General features: G+C 40.8%; 1 long non-coding RNA gene across 6 annotated transcripts in view; it reads right to left on the reverse strand.

Moving 5' to 3' along the window:
- LOC117830256 overlaps positions 1-18,815 on the reverse strand; it is a 233,975-nt gene extending 215,160 nt beyond the window's left edge. For 4 of the 6 annotated variants that reach the window (XR_004634755.1, XR_004634753.1, XR_004634754.1 and 1 more), the window contains exons 1-2: positions 18,581-18,815; positions 17,547-17,712 (exon numbers count right to left, since the gene is read on the reverse strand). This is a non-coding gene — a long non-coding RNA (uncharacterized LOC117830256). The remainder of the gene's footprint in view (positions 1-17,546; positions 17,713-18,580) is intronic. The other 2 variants (XR_004634750.1, XR_004634751.1) reach the window with 1 other exon arrangement.
- Between the last annotated feature and the right edge of the window lie 3,657 nt (positions 18,816-22,472).

Here is a 22,472-nt window from a genome sequence, read left to right on the forward strand (position 1 = left end):
CTCAGCCAGAGCTGTTTTACTTTTAGATTGATTGGAGCAGGATTATGGGAAAGAAATTACCAACCTGCGGTTCATCAGTTTTTCAACAGTTAGGCAGTGACCTGGTTTGTATACATGGATACATGTGGCATCACTGCTTTCATGGTGGAACAACAACTCCTGCATGCAGCATGCTCACCCCCGCTGTGTCTGTCAGTAGTGAATCATGTACAGTACTTGATCCAGGGAACCTTCAGATACACAGTGTTGGAGCCTTGTCCAAAGAAGTGTACATCACACACCTATGACCTGCTGTCTGCCTTTAAATGCCGCTCCCTGAGGTAGCTATTACCCATGGTTCACTGTCTGCTGAGCTCACATGGAAATGGAGCACTAAATCGTTCCATTGTCCCAGCGATGTGGGGTGTCACTTTAATGGATGTCCCTCAATGAATCTCCCCGGATCTCCTTTGAAGGAAATTGAGTGCCACACTTAGTCTGCATGGGTGACATTGTCCTTTTAATGCCGTGGCAGGCTGGATCTGAAAGACACAAAGTAAATATGTAGATTCTCAGCGACTACAAAGAGCCGGCTTCTGCTTGATCTCGGCTGTCAGCGGCCTACGCAGCATATTTGGGTTCAGCTGAAGTGGCCAGACGTGGTTTTTATTCTTAAGAAGAAGACTGACAGCTTCAGTACAGACCTGAGTGCGAATACTCCACCTGATTGTCAGTCTCCAGCTTTCAGTGAGACCAAATCCTCCGAAAAAGTACCGCCTGTCAAAACAGTCGATCTGCGTCTCAGGAGTGTGAGGGCAGAAGGTGAGAGGAAATCCCTACGACTATCACTTCAGGTCATGTCAGTGACAGGGACTTACGCTATCTCGTCACACAGCTGTTCTCTATGCAGCGCACATATTCAAGAGACACCTGAACTGTGCACCTTTCCTACGCAATGACACCTCTGTGAACCCTTCTCAGATTTATTTCACGATGAATAAACTGTGTGATGGTTCCCAACTGAAAATAGCATGCATAATACCAAAATATGCAGATGTAGTCTTCATATTTATGTTTTAGTTTTATTGCAGCAGAGCGTCTTCAGGGTTCAATCTGGGAACACTAAAGCCTCTTCTATTACAGTTGGTCGTAATTGCACTTATAAATTCCTGTAATTACTTTACATTGCTCATCAGTTTTATGTCTCTTTGCTCCACTACTCCATAGTCCTTTAAGTAATAGAGAAAAGTTAAAGATGAATGTTTTCTGTGGCTTTTTGAGTTGTATTGAAGAACTTACAGCAACAATAGTTATGCGTCAGTGGGGAATGTGTCAACTATATTAGCTAGGTCCCTAAAAAGTGTAATGTTCTTAAAGGATACAGACTGAGAGGTGACAGGTTTTTTTCATTGATAATTCATACCCATAGACTGTATAAAATATGGACGTAGTATCCGTGACGTCACCCATCTGCTCCTGAACGCTGTTTTGAAGCCAATCGACGGCGGCGGCCATATTGGAAATGCGGAACTCAACCAGTCAGAGTGTGACGTAAAGGGGCGGGGTTTGAACCTCCTAGCCAACAGCTATGTGTTCCCGTCCAGGAATCAAGTTAGTCATGTCCTTATTTGGGAAAAAAGTCGTAATCTTAATATCTTCTGAACCGTCGCGTTAGAAAATAATTCACCCACCGTACAGTGTGTGCCGATAGAAAAATTAGCTACGAAGAGCCAAGCCATTTTTTGAACCAGGCTGTAAACATGTTTATTATTGCTCCAAAGATTGTCTTTTTTGAATTGGTGTCTATGTGGTTTCCTGTGTTTCTGCAGCCAGCCTCAAGCAGATTCTCGAGGAACTGCAGTTTATAACACTTCCGCATGGGCTTCATAGTTTGAGACCGGAGGTTGCTGCTTGTTCATACCTGATGAAACATTATTATGACCCCGCTCAGAATCCATTGGAATACATTCTGAGGCCCCCTGGAGTTAAGGCCAACTTTTTGGAACTTCTTGCTGAGCTAAGCTGCCTCTCACTAAAAAGAGCTGGAAGCTCATTACTCAGCTTTGTAAGATGGCAGTAAACAAAGTAGGAGAGAGCTTTCACGCAATATGGCAGAGTCTGAGAATCAACAACTCTGAGCCACGCAGCACTGGACACGTTTCAGAAACTCCTCCACGACTCCTCTCAGTGATATCCTCTAAGTTACAGTTGGCTGTTTTACATGACAACAAAGCAGAGAATATGCTTAGATGTGTGTCAGCTTAAAAATAAAATGTTAGTCAAAGTGGATTTACTGACAAGAAAGTTGTGTTAGTTGAAAATGCGCCAAAAGTGTCACTATGTCTTTAATCATTAACAAAGGAGCTGTATCCAGTGACAAGTCTGTGAAATGTTAGCACGTTAAAACATCAGCACAACTTTACCGACTCCTTCTTCACTTTCAAATCACATCCAAGGACCTGCACTGTTTCACTCTGGAGACCCACAATGACTTAATCTGTCTAACGAATGTCAAAGTGAATACAAGTATGCAGCGCGCCTCGCAGGAAGCTGAGAGTCACGCTGTGTTATAGAGCTGTAAAGAATTAATTTGCACTTAGCACAGCATGGAGCTATAGCATAATTGTTCCTTAAAAACCGTCTCTTCATTACAACAGTCAGATTTGGGGCCATTATTATTATGAACATGTGGAGCCTTACCCTGATTTATGTGTCCTAATGATAGATGATGAAACATTTCTCACTTGCTGCATTTGTAAACAGAAGGGGAGGTGTTCATGATGGAGGGTCAACTCTTCTGTAGTGAACAAGCTGCTTTCTTTTCCTCAAATTAAATCAACAAATATCTGCTATAATGTAATCTAGCTCATTCACAGAGCAGCCTCATTTGAATTATTTCTTGATAGAATGAAATCTCAAGCCTTGCCATATGTTGTTGTGCCCCTCCCTTTGAATCCAAATGTATGTATAAGGTACAATTAAAAACAAAAGTTGACCACAGTGATGAAAAATTGCACCATAAAACACCATAAAAACACTATAAAACAGTTAGACCACTTAAGGGATAGCGGTTAGTGATAAAAAGAAGTGTTCAGACCAATAGGAAAGGGAAAAAAATTGAAAAATAGAACTCTCATGCTGAGCTAAAAGCCAAGGCATAAAAATGTATTTTGAGGTTTGATTTAAAAACAGGCAGTATGGGGGACGGCCGAGCATGTGGAGGAAGGGTTTCAAAGCTTTGGAGCAGTGACTGCAAGGGCTTGTCCCCTTCTGAGCTCCAGCTTTGACCTTGGGACACCCAGAAGCAACTGGTCAGTGGGTCTGAGTATCCTTGATATAAACAAAAAATGTTTTTAAAAAGGTCAGCCAGCACGTTAACTATGTATTATGTTATAATAAATCCTTAAAATCAACCCTAAAACCCACAGGAAGCCAGTGATGGGAAGCCAGATTAGGGGATGTGTGCTCACATTTCTCATGACCATTTAAAACGAGCGGCAGTGTCCTGAACAAGCTGCGGATGAGATAAAGAAGCTTGGGTAACACCAATGTAAAGAGCATCTCAATGTGAAAAAAGCATGCATAACCTTTTTAAAATCATTAGCAGATAAAAAGGACTTGACCCTTAGATGAAAGCTGCAGTAGGAAAAGCTTGATCTCGCAAATGAGTTAAGGTCTATGGAAAAATTTCCACCCAGTAAAACTTGCAGATTCTTCACAGTGGTTGAAGAAAAAGTTGCAGGGAGGACAGGTACACGGAGTTGTTGCAGCCTCCTTTGGGTCCAAAATTAACTTCCGTCTTGCTCTTGTTTGGCTTGAGGAAATCTAAGACCATCCAAGTCTTGATGTCAATTATGTATTCTGGCTGTGGGGCTAAAGAGTGTGGCTGCCTTTCTTTGTTTTTCAAGGGCAAGTACAGTTGTGTGTCATCAGCATAGCAGTGGAAAGACACTTCATACATACTAAGAATAGACCCCAGGGGAAGCATATACAAAGAGAAAAATATGGAACTAAGCATGGAGCCTTGGGGGACTCCACATTGAAGAGGAGCCAAGGAGGATGTGAAGTTACCAAGGCTGACAGAAAATAATATCAGTCCAAGAAAGACCACTCTGGGTGGTGCCATGCATACTCTAGTGTACTGGACAAAAGAAAAAATGTATCCAGAATGATCCAGTGGCAATCAAGTTCATGAATCTGTCACATTCAAGATCAGCTCTTCCTTATGAATGGTATTTTCCTCATAAAATTTAAGAAATATATTCCCTAACAAACCTTAGTCTTAAAGCTGATTTATACTTCTGCGTCGCCCCTGCGTAGGGGCTGACGCAGACATGAGCACCACATACTTGTGCGTCAATGTGTCCGTGTCGCGCAGCAATTCTCAGCCGAAACGCCTGAGGGCAGTGTGGTCTCTCTGATAGCCGGTCGCCTGCTTCTGGCCCCACTATGATCTCTGTTTACTTTTCCACAGAGTTTCAGAGTGTGTTATGTTAATCTACAGCTGGTACATGTTGTTTATCATAAAGACATGATTACATGAAGAACAGAGAGGAGGAGACGAAATACACGGCCGATGTGCGGTCGATGTGCAGGACCCCGGAAGTGCTGTAAATGCAGGAATCACAATGCCGCCGAGCAAACCAATCACAGAGCTTGCGGTCCGCGTCGATTCTACACGTAGTTACATTTTGGAGGAGGTGCACGTCAGCTATGTGTGTAGGCCTTTGCGTAGGTACGGGAGCTACGAGGCCCCCCGGTGTAGGCTCCGCTGTCGATTCGATGCAGAAGTATAAACCAGGCTTTAGTTCTCAAAATTGTAGATCTGGCAAATAGCATCTAATATAATGGCATATAATAAAGGACATAAAGAAATATTATATTACTGATCTGCAATGCTTCTACAGGGGGCCCTCATCTGGAAGACTGAGTGTATGAAATAGGTAAATCAACCTAATTAATATAGTGCTTTTTTCCCAGCCAATCACAAGGTCTTCAAATAAATGCAATTCAGCAGTTCTACACTGATGTGAGCAACTTCAAGCTCAGTGTCTTGGCCAAATGTTGGCTGAGAGGCTGAAGGGCCTGAGGAATGGACTGCAAACCCTTCAGATAAGTAGACAACCCATTAGACCTAAACCAGAGCCACACTGTGAAAATGACAGCATCAGTTGTTCCAGTAAATACCAAACAATGTGTATGTTCATGATCAAGCTGTCAGCAGCTGTAAGGCCATTTTCAGACCCCGTCTGGCTTAATAAGATCAGCTGCCCTCCTTTAGTCAAATGAGGCTAACAGCAGGATGCCAACACAGGGGGGCTTCAGTAAAAACAACGTCAGGGTTATTACAGAAATATTGCAGCCCAACGTCATCAGGCAGGATCCCGCTGTGGCCGATGAAACTGATTAGGAATGTGTGGAGATGGGGGCTAGATTTGAGATACCTAAGATTGGAGTTGTAAATACTCTGATGTCTTACTTCCTGGACCATAGTAGTATATCCCTCTGGAAATGACAACATGACCTCAAAGCAGGCTTGGTTTTAATTTTAACTTTAGCTAGGAATAATGACTCCTCTACATCAAAAGGAAGGAGTAAAGGGTGTAGAGTCAGGGTTTGATCAAAAAGGACCAAGAACATTCAAAATGTCAGCTTGACACAGGGGATCACTGCATCCTACCAACTTTGACCAGAACAGAGATTAAAAGAAAACTGGAGGAAGCCTCTCATTTTAAAGTGAAAGCCAATATAAAGGTGCTTTAAGCCTGCATTTTGTAAATCGACAACAAGACAACTCCATTAGTTGCAAAATCTAAGTAGCCAGATAGGAAAATGAGCCTACTTCTCACCTTATACAGTTGCAAGAAAAGTATGTGAACCCTTTGGAATTACCTGGATACCGGCATACCATGTAAACATTCACAGTGCAGGGTGGAAAAGTATTTGAACCCTTGGATTTAATAACTGGTAGACCCTTCTATAGCATCAAAAACCTCGACCAAGTGTTTTCTTTAGTTGCAGATCAGACCTGCACAATGGTCAGGAGGAATTTTGGACCATTACTCTTTACAAAACTTTTCAGTTAACCAATATTCTTGGGATGTCTGGTGTGAATCGCTCTCATGAGGTCATGCATCTAAATCGGGTTGAGGTCAAGACTCGGACTGGGCCACTCCAGAAGGTGTATTTTCATCTGTTGAAGCCATTCTGATGTTGATTTACTTCTGTGCTTTGGGTCATTGTCCTTTAGCATCACCCATCTTCTTTTGAGCATCAATTGATTGATCAATGGCCTTAAGTTCTTCTGAACAATGTCTTGATAAACTTGGGAATTTCTGATTTTGGCAATTTGCAAGGTGCGCATCAAAGAGATCTAGTCCTAGGATTTTTCTCCAATCCAATCCAGACAAGGAACAATCCAAAGTAGACATATTGACGTGTAAAAGTTATCAGAAAACGTTTGCCAAATATAAAAAGTGGGGGTGTGGCAGGTACATCAAACTCAGATGTCTCGCATAAGCAGGAAATTGATTTTGGGGGCTTTAAAAAGATCACAATCTCACAAAAATGGGCCACAATTATGAGCCACTCATCACCTTTAAACATTTTGGGGCTCTCGTCCAAAAAATTCCATAATCTGCTCCACAGTGCCCCCTTAAGGGTTAAAATGGGTAAAATACCCCTCCCCATAGTTTTTTTTTTTTAGCTACATGCACGATATCGGACAAGCTCATTCAGGGCATCAGGACGCACAAAAAAGCCTCTCGCACCCATAGCCTAAAACCAACAGGGAGCCTTATTAGGGCCCGAGCACTGACACGCAGTGGTGGCGAGGCCCTGTTGTATCCCGAAGGATGGCTAGGATTCTTCCCCCGGTTCAAAGCCAAATTTGAATGCCTCGATGTGGCCCAAAACTCACCAAAATTTGTCCCAAAGTCATCCCACTTACATATGTTGGGGCTCTTCTATAAAAAAAAAGTGCAAAAATTTGAGGTATACCTCCTGCGCCCAAAAAATCTTGTGGGCGGGAGTAATCATGGCTTTCACTGTTTTTGGCACTGTGCCAAATCTTTTAGGATATTAAAACCTTAGTATATCTTAGATACAATGTTAGATCAGGACCAAACATTACATGTAGGATATCTGCCGCAGGCTTAATGCGTCTGTATGCAAATATTCACCTATATCTTATAGGGCCCCCTACTGGCAACAGGCAGTCACATGTCTTACCTTGTGATGAAATGCTTCTCCTGTTTTAAACAGTTATTTCTCAAATGTGCTCAGAAATTACCTTCACACATTCATGAGCATCACTGGACAGACTGACCTGTTGTTGAAGGGTGTGTCTCTGGCAACGCCCCAAACTCAGATGTCTCGCCATGAAACAGGAAATACTTATAGCTCCTTCATACAGTGATGAATCTGTTTGAAGTTACATACACATGATCAGGGTCCATCCCTTAACACATCTATGGGTTCATTTATCTTCTACAGCCACAACGCTAAACACAGGAAATACATGGTACTGACATTTACATACAATCTCCGATCTCTTCCAAATTTCAGATGTTTCATCATGGACCCGGCTCATCTACAGACACATTATGGCCGGAATAGCGCCACCTAATGGGCACAAGCAGTAATTACTCTCAGAACCATTTTTTTAACATGCTTGTGATCACAACTCTTTCTATAATGATCTGTGATAAACAATCCTTCAGAACATAATTAAAGTAACAGTACCATCTACTGGTGACAGGTAGTACTGCAATGTATACTATGCTGATAACTGCATGAGTAGCCTCACAGTTTCAGCCTAGGCCTCTGAAGTGCAGCACAGCAACACCTGCTGCACATCAGGCTGTGGCGTGCATCAGGCGGTAATGCACATTACGCGGTGGCACGCATCAGGCAGTGCTTGTACGAGGGCCCGCACATATCTGCTTGCGGTTTTAATTTATCCTTTTGGTCGTGTTGAGCCAAAGGTAATTCAACAAACAATTTATATTTATATTCAATGTATTAATTCCTTTAAGAAAATAAAATATGTAAGGTTGGTTTAGCATGAGGCTATTTAAAAATATTCAAGTGGACTTTTCCCTTTGTACACAAGCAGCTTGTAGTTTATACTGACATAATAAAGCAGAACATTCAGCCTGGGTTAGATTGTCATGTATAGCTGACCTAGCCGTGTTTGAGATTAGATGAGGACTGAGCCCTGATGATTGATGATATCTATCTGTGGATGTTGGGGCACAGTCAGTGGAAGCTGTTCAGTGAAGCTAGTGGTGGTGGAGAGATGAGTCACAGAGCTTCAGTTCACCGATCAACACCTCCGCCTCAGCCCCCACGGCACAGCTCGACACACATACACACCCTTGTGTCAATCTGTCAGATACAAATGGGGTGAGGAGGGAGGATGTGACGATCTAGCAAAGACGACCTCCGCCTGCACCGGCTTCATACGTGCCATCAACCTGACTGCACAAACCATACTGACGTTTATTTATCTATTCAACTACATTCAACCAGATAAAATGTTTGTTGTCCTCTAACCCGAGGATAGCTGTCATTTTAAATCATATGCTGTTTGGTGTTTAAATAGTGTTGGTAAAAATATGTGTTGTTACAAAACACTGGTGGGTTAACCTCAATACGTCAATTGGGCTTTATCTTTATAGGATTGTGTGACTTAAGATAAAGTACAATATTTTAATCAATAATTTTCCAGGGCAATTCTAGTAATCATCTCATGTTGGAAAAAAAATAGGATGGAGGTTATATCATCCAAAGTCAACAAAAAGGAAAGAGGCCTCTCTACATGTTTATTTAAGGAAAGCTGACGTCCCCTCCATTGACCCTTCCAGAGAAAAGGTTCCAAAAATAAATATAGATTTTTATGTTCTCATCAAAAGATGAGAAAACCTGTATTTTTACACAGACTGCTGTATACTATATCAAGCAGGTGTGTTATCATGATTGTGGTTAATATGTGCAAATTGTGTTCCAACAGATGATCTTTGAGTTTTGTCCATAATCATGATGATCCACCTTCAACCTTTCAGTATTCTTTCCAGAAGTGGATTTTTTTAAGGGAATAGTTATGAAAAGCTTTACACTGTCTGGATAAGATCTGGTGTAAAATTCCAACCACTAATATCAGCACCCTTTGTTTTCTTCTTTAGTCATTATACCAGTGATTGATGTTTAATTCATGCTTTAAGTTTATTTTGAGGCTTTTATACCTTTATTGAGAGGAGAGGACAGTGGAAAGAGTAGGAACCTGGGATAAGTGGGCTGCAGGTTGGAATCAAACCCAAGCCGCCCGCTTTGTGGACCGTCATCTCCGTAGGCACATTTTAACCATTGGGCCCTTGCAGCCTGACATTTATGCTGTTTTTCTGACTTAACAACATACATCTCAGAAGACTGTAAGACACAACATTCTCATGGCAGCAGATATACTTTTCCTTACTAAGGAGGGTAAAAGATGTTCTATCAATCAATATACCAATGCTACATCGCCGGGTGTTTTCAATAAACAATTTGAAACCCAACTGAGATCAACATGGCCTGCAAACTGTGCCATCTGGCAATCATTTTTCATTTTTGTTCCTGTTTTACCTTACATTTCCTTGGATTTCTTAAAAGGAGCCCTAGAACTTGAAGTTATGATGAAGACGATGAAGATTATTATTGCATGCACTTGAATGTGTGAGCATTTCATCCAATGCATCTACTCGTTTCATCCAACTGCAGACAGCAGTGATGCAGAATTTATATCTGGTAATAAGCCATGAAATGGAATTACAGTGCAATTACAGGATTGCAGAAGAATCAGCCTCTAGCTGAATACAATTTCACTAAAGACAGAAAGAAAATGTAAAAACAAAGTTCACCGTCGGCTCACGGAATCATCAGAACTGTTCGCTTTATCTGCACAGTCAGAACCTCTTCCTCTCAAATGCTACAGTAATTGCAAAAGCAAAGCCTGCTGGTGGAATGAGAACTAATTTTACAGCAACACAGAGATTAGTGTTTAAAGAAGGTTTTAGCATGACCAAATTCATTTATTTGAAACCGCGACATTACAGGAATCACACTTCAACAGCAGCCAAAAAATGCTTTCCTCAAGCGCCCTTGGAGAGCGCCAGCACTCACATTGATGAAAATGAATCATTTTGTGACATTACTGCCGCTCCACTGTTCACCTTTATCAGCTGTGGCATTTGAATGAATGGAGAAATGGCAGTTGCTATGTTGAAAGGCAGCTTAAGAAGACAATAATTGAGGCCAAATGACATGTGTTCAGGGAACAATTGTCTGACAGAAATTGCACTGAAGCTTAATGGTGTTCCTTTCTTTCCAGTCACGTCAACTGTGATGATCAAAAGGACAAGTTTGACTTCTTTCTCTTCCTTCTTATGCACAGAGCAGACAATAAAGACCTAAACCATCCTCTAGGATGGCAGATGTCCAGCTTTTAATCACCTGGGATATTTTATGTGTTTGTCATGGGATAACTGTCAGCGCTACACACCTTGAGGGACATCTTTTTGCCACCCTAATGAAAGAACATGAAAACACAGAGGAGGAGATGAAAGCCGCTTCTGAAAACCCCCAATTAAAATATGTATGTCTTTGAAAATATGCCTGCCTTTCATCACATCTGATTCATTAAAGCGACGTATGCACTTGCTTCTGGACTGCTTTCAACCTCAGACCAATTACACACTGTTTCTCTCCCTTTTTCCTTTCAACATTTCTAACCAATATCTAAAAACAGGACGTATTTTCCCAACAGAATCTTGTTATAGGTTAAATTTAAGTTCTAGAGTGGGAATAGATTTCAGCTTTATGAAATGTATTTTAATGTTTTGCTTTTGGTGGGGCTCTGTGATCCTCTTTGATTTCGGTTCAAGGCCCCTTTTTCTCTGATTGCCAGAGAAATGCTTCAGTGACCTGATAAAAAACAGATTCATTTCAGCCCAGAGATTTGAAACATTTGAAGCACTTCCCCCTCCAATTTTCAGCGCAGCTTTCATCAGCTGTGTCAAATTTCAGAACCCCGCAGTCCAGGTCTTTGCTAAGATTCAATAATGTTTAATATCTGCTGCTCAGTCAGTCAGACACGCCGGAATCTGAGCCGAAGAGCTCTGCTGCAGCTCATACTGGGGCAGTTTAGGATTTGTTCATTGACTCTGCCCATTGTCGTCTGTTGATAAGAAATAAGGGAAAAACTCCTCGTTTTTTTTAGCAGCTTCATTTCCTTCCTGATGTGTTTTTCCGTGGGGATAAGAGGCTATGAATACGCTAAGTATCCTTGAGGAAATGTGAGCAGAAAGCATGGAGTCGGTCCAGTTAAGCATGAGTGGTTACTCTCGCTGCTTTGCTGTGTGTGTGTTTGTCTGTGTGTGCGCACGCTCACTGTACAAAATGAGGCATGAAACAACGGCACTGTAGCTTTCATCAGTGAACTGAGAACAAAAAAGGAAATAAAACTTTATACCTACTCACGGTCCCTCGTGATGAGCACTTTCAGCGAGGGAAAACAAACTGTCAGACATTCCTAGGATGAAAAATCAGGAATAAACTCTGTTGAGGTGTTGCATTACACCAAAATACACAGCTCAGGAATAAAGCATCCAAATGTTGGAGTAATATTTCGACATTTATAAAGTATGAGTGATGTTGCTTAGGTGTTTTAACCTCATGATTGATGAGCAAGATGCATAAGACAAACCAAACTTAAACACAGTATCACAACAGCTCATGCAATAGTCACAAAAATACATTAAGAAGGTTCATCACAGCGAGTATCTTACCATAAAAGACAGCCTGTAACAAGTTTAAATGGTCATTGGTTTAAAGACATTTAATTTAGGTTGAAATAAAACGTTTTTTTGCACCAACATTTCCGACAATAACTGAAAGTTAGGCCATATTGCCTTGGAGTTTTCAAAAGTAAACTCTCCGCAATCTGCAAATCAAGTGCATCATCATTCTGGAGCCATGAGGCTGTGGATAGACCACACAAAACCAATTCGCGTACATGTAGAATTCACATCAATTTTCCTTCGTCTTGAACTAAGGAGCCTTTTCAAATCAACAACACACAATGTTGTTACTGTACTGCAGTTTTCTTTAAATGCAGGATTTTGACACCATGAGAGAGAAATGCTATTAAAAATGTTAACAGCTGTGTCGGTTAAGTCCTGTGTGTTTAAACATCTTCAGACTTTTCTTATATCATACTTTACCCTGGGTGTGTGAAATAGTCTGCTGACAGCAGACTTGTTTAGGTTTGCCTTTGGTCATATATTCCTAACAGCGCCCTCTTCATGTGAACAATAACTCTGGGTGGACTCGTCAGATTGATAACTGTCAGGGTTTGTGAAGCCAGATAACTAAAAGAAAGGGTTTAACAAATAGTGCAGGCCCCACATCTTCTGAAAAGAGCTTTCCTGAAGAAAACCGTAAAGTCTGCATGGGCCAGTTGTATCCTCACCAAGAGGAGCTGCTACTGATGTAAAAAAAAAAAAAGGGCATCATGTGCCAGGCATGAGATATAGACTTCAAATGCTTGCATCTAAAATCTCTTCTGACAGATATGGAATGACAGGAAAATAATGTCTGTGAAACACAAATATGTTATTTTCTCTGAAATACGTGCAAAACAACAATGAGGGTTTCTAGATCGTTGGCAACATTGCTTCAGTTTTTCTCTCACATTCCTCTAAAGAAATCTGTGCAGTGAGGCTCAATAAAACTTTAACGGGAATTGTCTTCTTTAAACCTTCTATTTATTTGCTCTATACATTTAGTCTGGACATAAACAGCTGCACAGCTTCTATATTTACTAAAGCTCTGTCTTTTAGAGGGTTAAAAGAAAATGACTGAAATAAATGTTCTCATGTTTGATGAGATAAATAGGTTAAATATCATGTTAGTAATGTTAGTGTTTGTCTGCATATGTATTCATACAAGTATCAGTCATAAAACTAAGAGAACACATGACACAAAGCAGAGGGAGTAAGCCCACCTGGAGATTAAACTGAAACAGAGCTGCAACATTTTTGTTGTTAACCAGTTCCACTGACTTCATTATTCTCAGCATCAAGGGAAGAGTGAGACAATCTTTTCTAAGAAACTCTGTTTTTTGGAGTAGAGATATAAACTACAATACCAGAGAAAGCTCTGGTCCATTCTCAGAATTTCCTTCCATTCATCAGCTTAGCTTTGGCGTCACACTAAACAAAATGCTTTTTTAAATCTGAGCCTGTCAGATTGTGTAGGTGGCTGCGCCTGACCTTAGCAAGCCTCTCCTGGCCCTGATATAAAAGACTGGCTACTGGCAGAAAATATGCTATCAAACAAGATTCTCTGGGGATTTTCGTGCAGCTTTTCCTGCTATTAAACTGTTCCAAAATCTTCAGGCCTTGTAGGAGGAATAAAAAAATAGATCACAAACACAGGGCTAAAAATGCATTCCTTTAACACGAGCATTTAGCATGTTGAACCGTGTTTTTAATCCTTCATGGGGAGTTTGTAGAAAAAATAAAAAACTCAATTTGCCAGCAGAACACTTAGCAAGATTAAAAAGCCTCCCCTAACAGCCTGGTTGTGAGTCAGCTCTCCCTGTATTAATGTCTTTGTAGATTAGGCACAGCGAGGGGGCACGCTAGGGGTCACTGCTAGAAGCAGGTACTACAAGCAGATTTTGCCCCCGCCCGCGTCTGGCCAACAGCTGGCTCTGCAGCGCGCTGCCGGCCCTGCTGATTAGATGAAGTACCCCCGTTTATCCAATCTACTCCCTCAACCCTGACCGGGAAGCTCAGGCAGCGTGTTTACACTCCTGCCAAAACACATACAGCATGAATGAAGCTTCCATAAAGACACAACTACGGACGCACCTCATCCGCCCACCCCCCAGGTGACACCTTCCAGTTCCTCTCGGGATGTACAACACAGAGAGAGAAAAGAGGAGAGCAAATGAGAGTGAAGCGAAAGAGCGAGTCAGAGAATGAACAACACGGAGGTACAATGTATGGGGTCGCACTGCCATTCTTCCTGCGTTGCCCTCAGGCTTGATGTCTCAGAAATGTTGCATTCAACCTAAACAGGGGTGACTAATTGTACATTTCAAATGCAAAGCCTGCCCACAGGGGAGTTTGGCAGGATTGCATGCAAAAGGATTTATACGTGTCTGCTCCACAGAGAGAAGCCAGGGGATGAGCGCGCCAAACTGCATGCCTGTTATGAGTTAGACAGAGAGGCAAAACAAAACAACCAAATGAGAGCCATTACAGTCTCCTCTCAGAGGAATCGCTGGGTTTGACAAGGGCTAAGTGGTGCTGCTGTAAGCATCAGACTCCCAGTAAAGAGTCTCCTTAAGTCTTCCTGGAGGAGATTTAACGACAAACCTGATCATCATGCTGTGCGCACGCATCAAACCTAAAAATAATGCTCTTCTAATGCTCCACTAATACAGAGCAGGGAGAATGAAGCACATTTTTATACCTGCATTGCATATAGGGTATGCATGTTGAGGGGTTTGCCCACAAGTTTCACTCATGACAGTTTTCTTGTCAGAGGCAGTGGAGCCCTTTTTGTAAGTTAATAAATAATGGCAGCCTTTTTATCAGAGCAGACATCCAAACCATGAAAATTCTGAACAATAACATTACTATATTTTTTAAGACTTTGGGCCAAAACTCTTGAAGCTGCAGTAGTACCTATAGCCTTGTATATTGATGAGTTGAGCAGTTGTTAAAGGAACAACTTTGCAGTGAGAACAAGCCATGAGGTCACAGAGGTCTGGACCTCAAATAAAGCAAGAGGGCTTTTAATAATAATAATAATAATAATAATAATAATAATAATAATAATAATAATAATAATAATAATAATAATAATAATAATAATAATGCATTTTATGTATAGGCGCCTTTCTTGACACTCAAGGTCACCTTACAACATTAAAACAAACAGAGTTTAGATAAACAGTAAGTAAAACACAATTTAAAAAGTTTTAAGTGAGTGGACAGTGGAGTTGTGGTCAGATGGAGTAAGTCAGTCTAAACAGATGAGAGGGGAAGAGTGGGAGAGAGTTCCAAAGCTGGGGAGCAGAGTGGCTGAAGGCTCTGCTCCCCATGGTAACAAGGCGAGCAGGGGGGACAGTGAGGTGGATGGAGGAGGAGGATCTGAGGGTGCGGACGGGTGTGGGAGTGTGGAGGAGGTCAGAGAATATATGCAGGGGCAAGGTTATGCATGGATTTGAAGGTGAGAAGTATTTTGTAGTTGATCCAGTCTGTGATGGGGAGCCAGTGGAGCTGTTGCAGAATGGGTGTGATGTGGTGGATGGAGGCGGTGCGTGTGATAAGGGCGGCTGAATTTTGAACCAGTTGTAGTTTATACAGGGTTTTGTGGGGTAGGCCAAACAGAAGGGAGTTGCAATAGTCCAAACGGGAGGTGATGAGGCTGTGAACAAGAATGGCAGTGGAGTGGGGAGTGAATGAAGGACGGAGACGGTTAATATTGCGGAGGTGGAAGTAGGCGGACCGGGTGACGTGGTCGATATGGGAGGTGAAGGAAAGGGTGCTGTCGAGGATGACACCCAGACTCTTCACCCTGAGGGGAGGGGAAGAGGGGCGAGTTGTCGATGGGAATAGAGAAGTTATGGAGTTTGTTTAATTTAGATTTTGTGCCAATTAGAAGAAAAGACTCAGAGGAATGCTATAATGTCATGGCCCACCCTACACTACCTCTGATTGGGTTCAGGCCTTTGATTGGGCTCAGGGGGTCAGGTTGACTCAGACCATATATTAAAATGGACGCCTTGAGTTTTCACTGACTATGAAGCCAACATATTTAGAACTCCCTCTGTTGACTGGCTGCAGTATAGGCCATAAGCCCTGCCTCCATAACTTATCAGTGTTCCTGCAGTATTCTGTACCAAATTTGAGAATGTAGCAAACTATCACGAGTCAATAAACTTTCAAAAGCCACAAGTGTGTGCCTCAGGTAAACAATGATTTGTTCTGCTGTGGACTGTACTCGAGTGATCTACAACATTTTATCAGTAACTTAAACGCATGTTTAGGTTAGCTTCACGGGTGTAACGTCAGTCCCATGCTACCAACCGGGTCATTTCTGTGCATGTCTTTGTTGCACCAGCATAATATGTCGATGCCTGTGGATGTGGTCTTTTGATTTCAAAGCTCAAAATGGACAGAAATTAAGTGATGTTGCTTATTCTGTAAACAGACAATGGCTTGACATACATAACTCATTAGGAATGATGATTGGTTAAGGCAGGTCATAAGGAGGGAACATGACATTCCTGCTTACTGGAGAGGGAGTGGTTTGCCGTCTCTTTGATGTGCATTGACCGATATCACAGGAGGCTCAGGTGATTGTTGATCCAGACCTCCAGCACCTTCAGAGGCCAACATGCCACTGAAGTCTGCCCGGCAAAAGTGCCTATAGGGTGGACCCCCTTCCTGGAAGGTGCCCCTGCCTGTCTTGCTTTGTTCTCCACTTAGTTTTTGTCTCTTGGTAATTATCATTAATCACCAAGAACAATGAAAAAACCCTACCCTGAATTTAAAGTTAAATTATTGTTTTTAAAACAGAAAATGAAATAGCCACTCATGTTTTGATTGTTTATATCCAATGAACAAAAGATGCACAGACCGAATATGCCCCCATGGTCTCAGTGACCGCCAGATGAGATGATGAAGGTGCTTTGAATGTGATACATTAAGAGAAAAAAACCTGTACCTCACGCGTTTCGAAATACGGCCCTGTCTGTTGTACCAAAAAAAGTTTTCACTTCTTTATTTCATGATGCACTAAATTAGCCGAGGATAGATGTTGTTCATATATCTGATCATATTCTGAGCTTTGTTCTTAACAGAAGAGAAATGAACATAACTCAAACTGAATAAAACATAAGAAAGATGAGGGTATTGAAAATCAAAAGAAAAAGAAAAAAGAGGGTATCTTTAAAAAAAAAGAAGCTCAGTCTATGAGCACCCGCAGAATTCAAAGAGGGAACCAGTGTTTCAAAGCCAATGGAAATTGATTAATGCATTCTCTTTGAAGGCTTGTAACCTGGCTAATTTGTGCCGAGCTCTACTTTTAGACACACGCCTGTATCATAGAAGCATCATCAAGCAGAGTGAGTGAGCGAGGCCTCGTGCAGCTCATGAGAAGATATCAGTTATGACTGGAGGGCAAGTATGAACCATATGTGGATGGGCTCTTTATGATCTAAAAATATCCTCATAAAAAGAACAGTGGTGCAGTTAAAGAAATGGAATAAGAAGCTAAATGCACGAAAGGCAGATGGTATATTTCCCTGGAAAGAATTAGATCCATTGAAACCCCTTAAGGCTAATATCCAAGATAAGACTGATCAGATGTCAGATCCATATGGGGCGGCAGTATTAGAAGGAAACATATTATGCTTATTTTCAGCTCTGTAATTTTAATCTGGGACTCCAGCAGTGCAGTTTTTGCACAATCCACACTTAAAGAATTATCTTTATTAACAAAGCACTTACCCTTTATGCAGCTCTTCATTTCATCCTCAGCCTGAAACAGTCTGGTTTAGCTCCTGCCGCTGTAGGACTCCCCCTCCGCTGTAAGAGTCCACTTTCCTCTGATTGGCCAGTTTTCCAAGATCCTGTCCAGTTGTGGTGAACTTAACTTTTCAAGAACCGCCTCATCCTGCAAGTGCACCAACAAACCACATGTGTTATCCTTGATTGTAAATACCAACTTTTAAAACCCATCTGACATGTTTGAGCTAATGACCATGAAGAAATGCTAACAAGTTGAGGTTAGCCTGCGAGTAGAGGAACAACTGTTGTAAGCGGAGAAGTCTGAAGCCTGAGCTCTTTTTGTTTACAGAGATTACTTACTTATGTATATGGTAGAAAATGAGGATGAATATAACAGGTCCATTTAGAGGAAAGAATAAAGCTGGATTCTTCTCTTGCATTGAATTTACGCAGCACAGGTCTTATACTATGAGCCCCATGTTTGCACAAGTCGTTACAAGAAGCTTCTTTCTCATCAGTGTCTACTGTGAGATAAATATCACTAAAGAAATGAACAGCCTAGGTTTTCTACACAAAGACTTTTCTGAAGCATCATGCTCAGGTCACCTCACACCAAGTTCACCTGAGTATATTTAGCATTTCACCATTACATATATTTTCTATTTTCTGAGATATGAGACAGTCTGCAATCAATTAATTAATCAGAGCTGTCAGCTAGCTCTACTTCTTTCCACTCTGGACAGACACACACACTGCAACACTCACACTGTGCTGAAGAGCACAGAGTGTAAACTTAAACCATTCCTGGGCCTACATGTTGCGGTCTGTACCTGATGAAACCTTCCCATGTGTGTTTTGATCGTTTGCATTGCAATGGCAGGCTAGTGTGAGTATGAAAAGAGCAGAGGTGTGTGTTCTGGGAAGGTTAGGGTAAAAATTCTCATAATTAATACTTAAAGATGAGGACCCAGATGCAGACTAAACAAAAATCAAATGAATGAATAAGATCAAAAGGTAAAATCAAAGGAGCTTACTTTTAAAGTGTCCAAATCTTAAAAGTCCAAGACATCATTCGAAGTAAATATCCAGCAAAAACACAGGAGGGGGAAATCCAAACATCCACACGGGAAAACACAAAGTACAAAAATACAAGAATCACAAAAGAAGAAACAAGAACACAGGGGAAAGATGCACAGGTAAGACTCAAAGAACTGAAACAGAACAGAGGAAACACAGAGACTAAATACACACAAGGTAATCAGACAAAGGTTTGACATGAAACAGGTGAAACTAATGAGGGTAATCAAAGTGGAGGGAAACACACAAGGGCAGGAAGTAAACTACACCAGACACACAGGGAGCAAGAACTTCAAAATAAAACAGGAAACATCAAAGACTAAACCAAGAAACTAGAGTGAAAAAAGAAGACCAATAGACAAAAGACACAAGAAATAAAAAAACAAGGAAGATAAAAAACGTAATAATAATAATAATTAACAATAATAATAACCAACAATAACAACAACAACAACAATACTACTACTAATATTAATAATATTAGTATTAATAATAATAATAATAATAGTAATAATAATAATAATAATAATAATAATAATAATAATAATAATAATAATCGTGTTTTTTATTCAATTGTAATTTATTTATTAATATAATTAATATTTATTAAAGAGCTTTTCAAAGTACTCAAAGACCCTTTAGAAATCATAAAAGCACACATTAAAAGAAACAACTTAGAGAAAGGTTTGGTGCTTGATCCTATGTAGAGAGGGTGTGAGGAGGAAGCAGGTTAGTGATATAGGAAAGGCGACAGTCTCAGGAAAGGGCCAAGCTATGGAAAACTTTGTAAGTTAGGAGAGGAACTCTGATCTGACTGAATGTACTGGAGTGTGTTGAGGACATTGGATGATGAACCATATACAATTCTGTTTACAGAAGTCGATTCTGGATGTGATGGAGTGCAAAGGAGTGAGTGGAAACAGGTTATGTTTTTGAGGTGAAAGAGGCAGTTCTTATGATATGAATGACTTGCTGTTCAAATGTGAGGTTGCTGTCTAGAATTACACAGAGGTTGCGGATGTGGGGTGATGGAGACAGAGTGGGGTTTTCAGTCGTGAGGCAGGAGTTTTGTGTGATTTGGGCGAGGGATTTAGGGCCGAGGATTATGATGTCCGATTTGTCATAATTTAGCTGAAGGACGTTGGTTTGCATCCAGGTTCTCATTTCATAGAGGCAGTGGGTCAGTGTGGTGAGGATGGAAGAAGTGATGGATTTGGTGGAGATGTAGATTTGGACGTCATCAGCGTAACAGTGAAAATTAAGACCTAAGGTGAGCCGTGATGAATTATTAACTTTCTTATTTGTTATTAATCATTTATTTGAGGTTAAAGTTTAGTTTGTTGAAATAAACAATGTTTTTTTCTGTTATTAGATTGTTTTTATTTTTTTAATGGAAAAGATTGTTAACTGAAATAGTTTTTTGTAAATGGATAATTTATTTCTGACACATAAATCTTGATTTAATATTCATTTATCAAAGACAAAGTAACAAAGTAACTACTCAAATTAAAGTTGTTAAATTGAAATAACACTGATTTCGTAGGAGCAGCTTAAATTCAGTTTGTCTGGTGAGCTGAGGAGTCCACGTAACAAATTCTGCTAAGGGTAACTTTGGCCTGTGATGCCTGACTTCAACAGCTGTGCTTGCTAGGCTTGCTAGGTACCTTCCAGAGACCGTATTGCAGAAGAGGACTTTACAGACTATTTTTTTAACATCTCTTTTGAAGTTTCAAGTTTGTGACATCTAACTTGGTTCTTTGGATCAGGAGTGAACTTATTTGGAGGATGAGGTAAATACCTGTTATAATGTCTCCATCCTAGTTGACAGGCCGCCATGGCAGCAACCTGAGTTTTTATTTTATTTTTTTTGCATGGGGTTTATTTTATGTCTTACCTCACTTTCATGTGGAACTACAAGTGGAAATTAGTGACATCGCACACTGTCCCGTCTTTCTGAAATAAACTACACTAAAGTTACTTGTTTGGATCCATGTTAGCCACTTCCTCAGTAGCAACTTCTCTTCCTGGGGTCCACTCATGCAAACATAAAAGGAAATCCACAAAGATTACATAATCACAAGTCTAATAATGATGACAATGACGCATAAAGGGAAAAATCCGGAACCAAGACGCCCATTATAAAGCCATTTTCAATCATATAAGTAATCTCGTGTGGTCACTGATACATCAATCCTGTCAATAAAATAAAGTGCATGACAAAGTGCTAAATACAATGTTTTTACATAAAAACCTGCATCCAGTGACTAAACAATGAAACATGTTTTTAAAAGATAAACAGTACTGGATTACTGATTTTTTTAAGGATGAAGTATAATGGGTTATACAATTATTTTTCAGTTATTTATATTAAAGTTTGTGAGTAATCAACGATGGACTTAATGCCTCTTTCCTGTGGAGAATATATTGAATGGCATCGTCTACTTTGAGTAAATCATCATTACAAAGGGTTAATTGATGGAAGTGTGAGACACATAATCACTAAAACCGTCACCAAAAAAATGCAGTTTTCTTTGCACTGTACACACTAACTATCAGCTATTGAAAGCTCTGAACACCCACTATGTCTCATACAAGCCTTTTCTTCCCCCTAATTGAAAATATCGACCAAACTTCATCTTCTCTTTGCAGAGTGTCGGGATCAAATTTTTGAAAAAACCCATTCTTCTGCCATGAATCATGCTTCTTTTCTCCATTGTGGTAGGATAACTCACATAGCCTATAATACTTGTAGTCAGGGATATGGGAATGAGATCATAAGGTGATCACAAATGTGCTGCTTTCCCTTTCTGCTTGTATCACCTTCTCTTCAAAAGGCCCTCCATCCCATTTGTCCATGGCTGGGGTTATTTCATGGTGGCTGAGTGTGAGATGAGCCAGCAGGTCTGCTCATGTGTGAATACACCTCTGACAGTAGTCACAATTCAGGCACTTTTGAAACCTTCCCATAAACAACGGTGGAGGGCAAAAGATGCTTACAGAGGCAGTAAGTGTAGTCGAAGTGAAGAGCAAGTGTTGGTAGAGGAGCCAGCGGTCCATTGAGGAGAGTCCCGGGCTTTATGTTGATTCATTACTCTATTAGGCCTCATGACAGAGATAAGGACCAGCATGTTTCAAAGTGATAGCTGACCTCTACGTTTTACCCGTCCCACCGCCAACACGCCTACAGCGGCCGCCGTTTTTCATACACACACTCACAAACACGCTCACTCCCACACCCACACAAACAGGAGCACAAAAAAAAAACTGAAAAGAAGAGGCGTTGACAGAGACCAATACAAGGAAAGACACAGTATCCATGTCTGAGCTTTCTGCTGCATTTTAACACACACACATACACACACTGTCCCAGTCATACACAAAATGGATATGAGGTTAGCGCACACATCTGTGCTTTTTTGGCAAAGAAAGAAACTGCCCACACAAACTTTCCAGCTTATCACCACCTGAGTGATTCTACACTACAATGAGCAACACAATTTAACTGACTTATAGGTCAAACTTAATTTTTTGGCTGTAATACTGTTCTCTCAACTAAACAGCATGTTCCAAGTAGAAGAAGAGGAATTAATGAAACTCGAAACAAAATGCTGTAGGCTTTCTCTTTGCAGAAAACTCACGATGAGAGGACATGCGACACCATCTACATGTTTAAGTAAGGGCAGTGTGAAGATTACTGAAAGGTTACTGGCTTTAAAATGTGTGAGTGTCCAAACGTTAAGCTCCCATAAAGGACAGTTTGTAATTAATTTCTAAATATTTTTGTGTGAGAAAATGAAAACTAAGGAGGGACTTATTTAGGATAGTGTTTGGTGTTTACAGTTGCTAATA

The sequence above is a fragment of the Notolabrus celidotus genome, chromosome 2 (assembly GCF_009762535.1).
Source record: "Notolabrus celidotus isolate fNotCel1 chromosome 2, fNotCel1.pri, whole genome shotgun sequence".
Classification (NCBI taxonomy): Eukaryota; Metazoa; Chordata; class Actinopteri; order Labriformes; family Labridae; genus Notolabrus; species Notolabrus celidotus.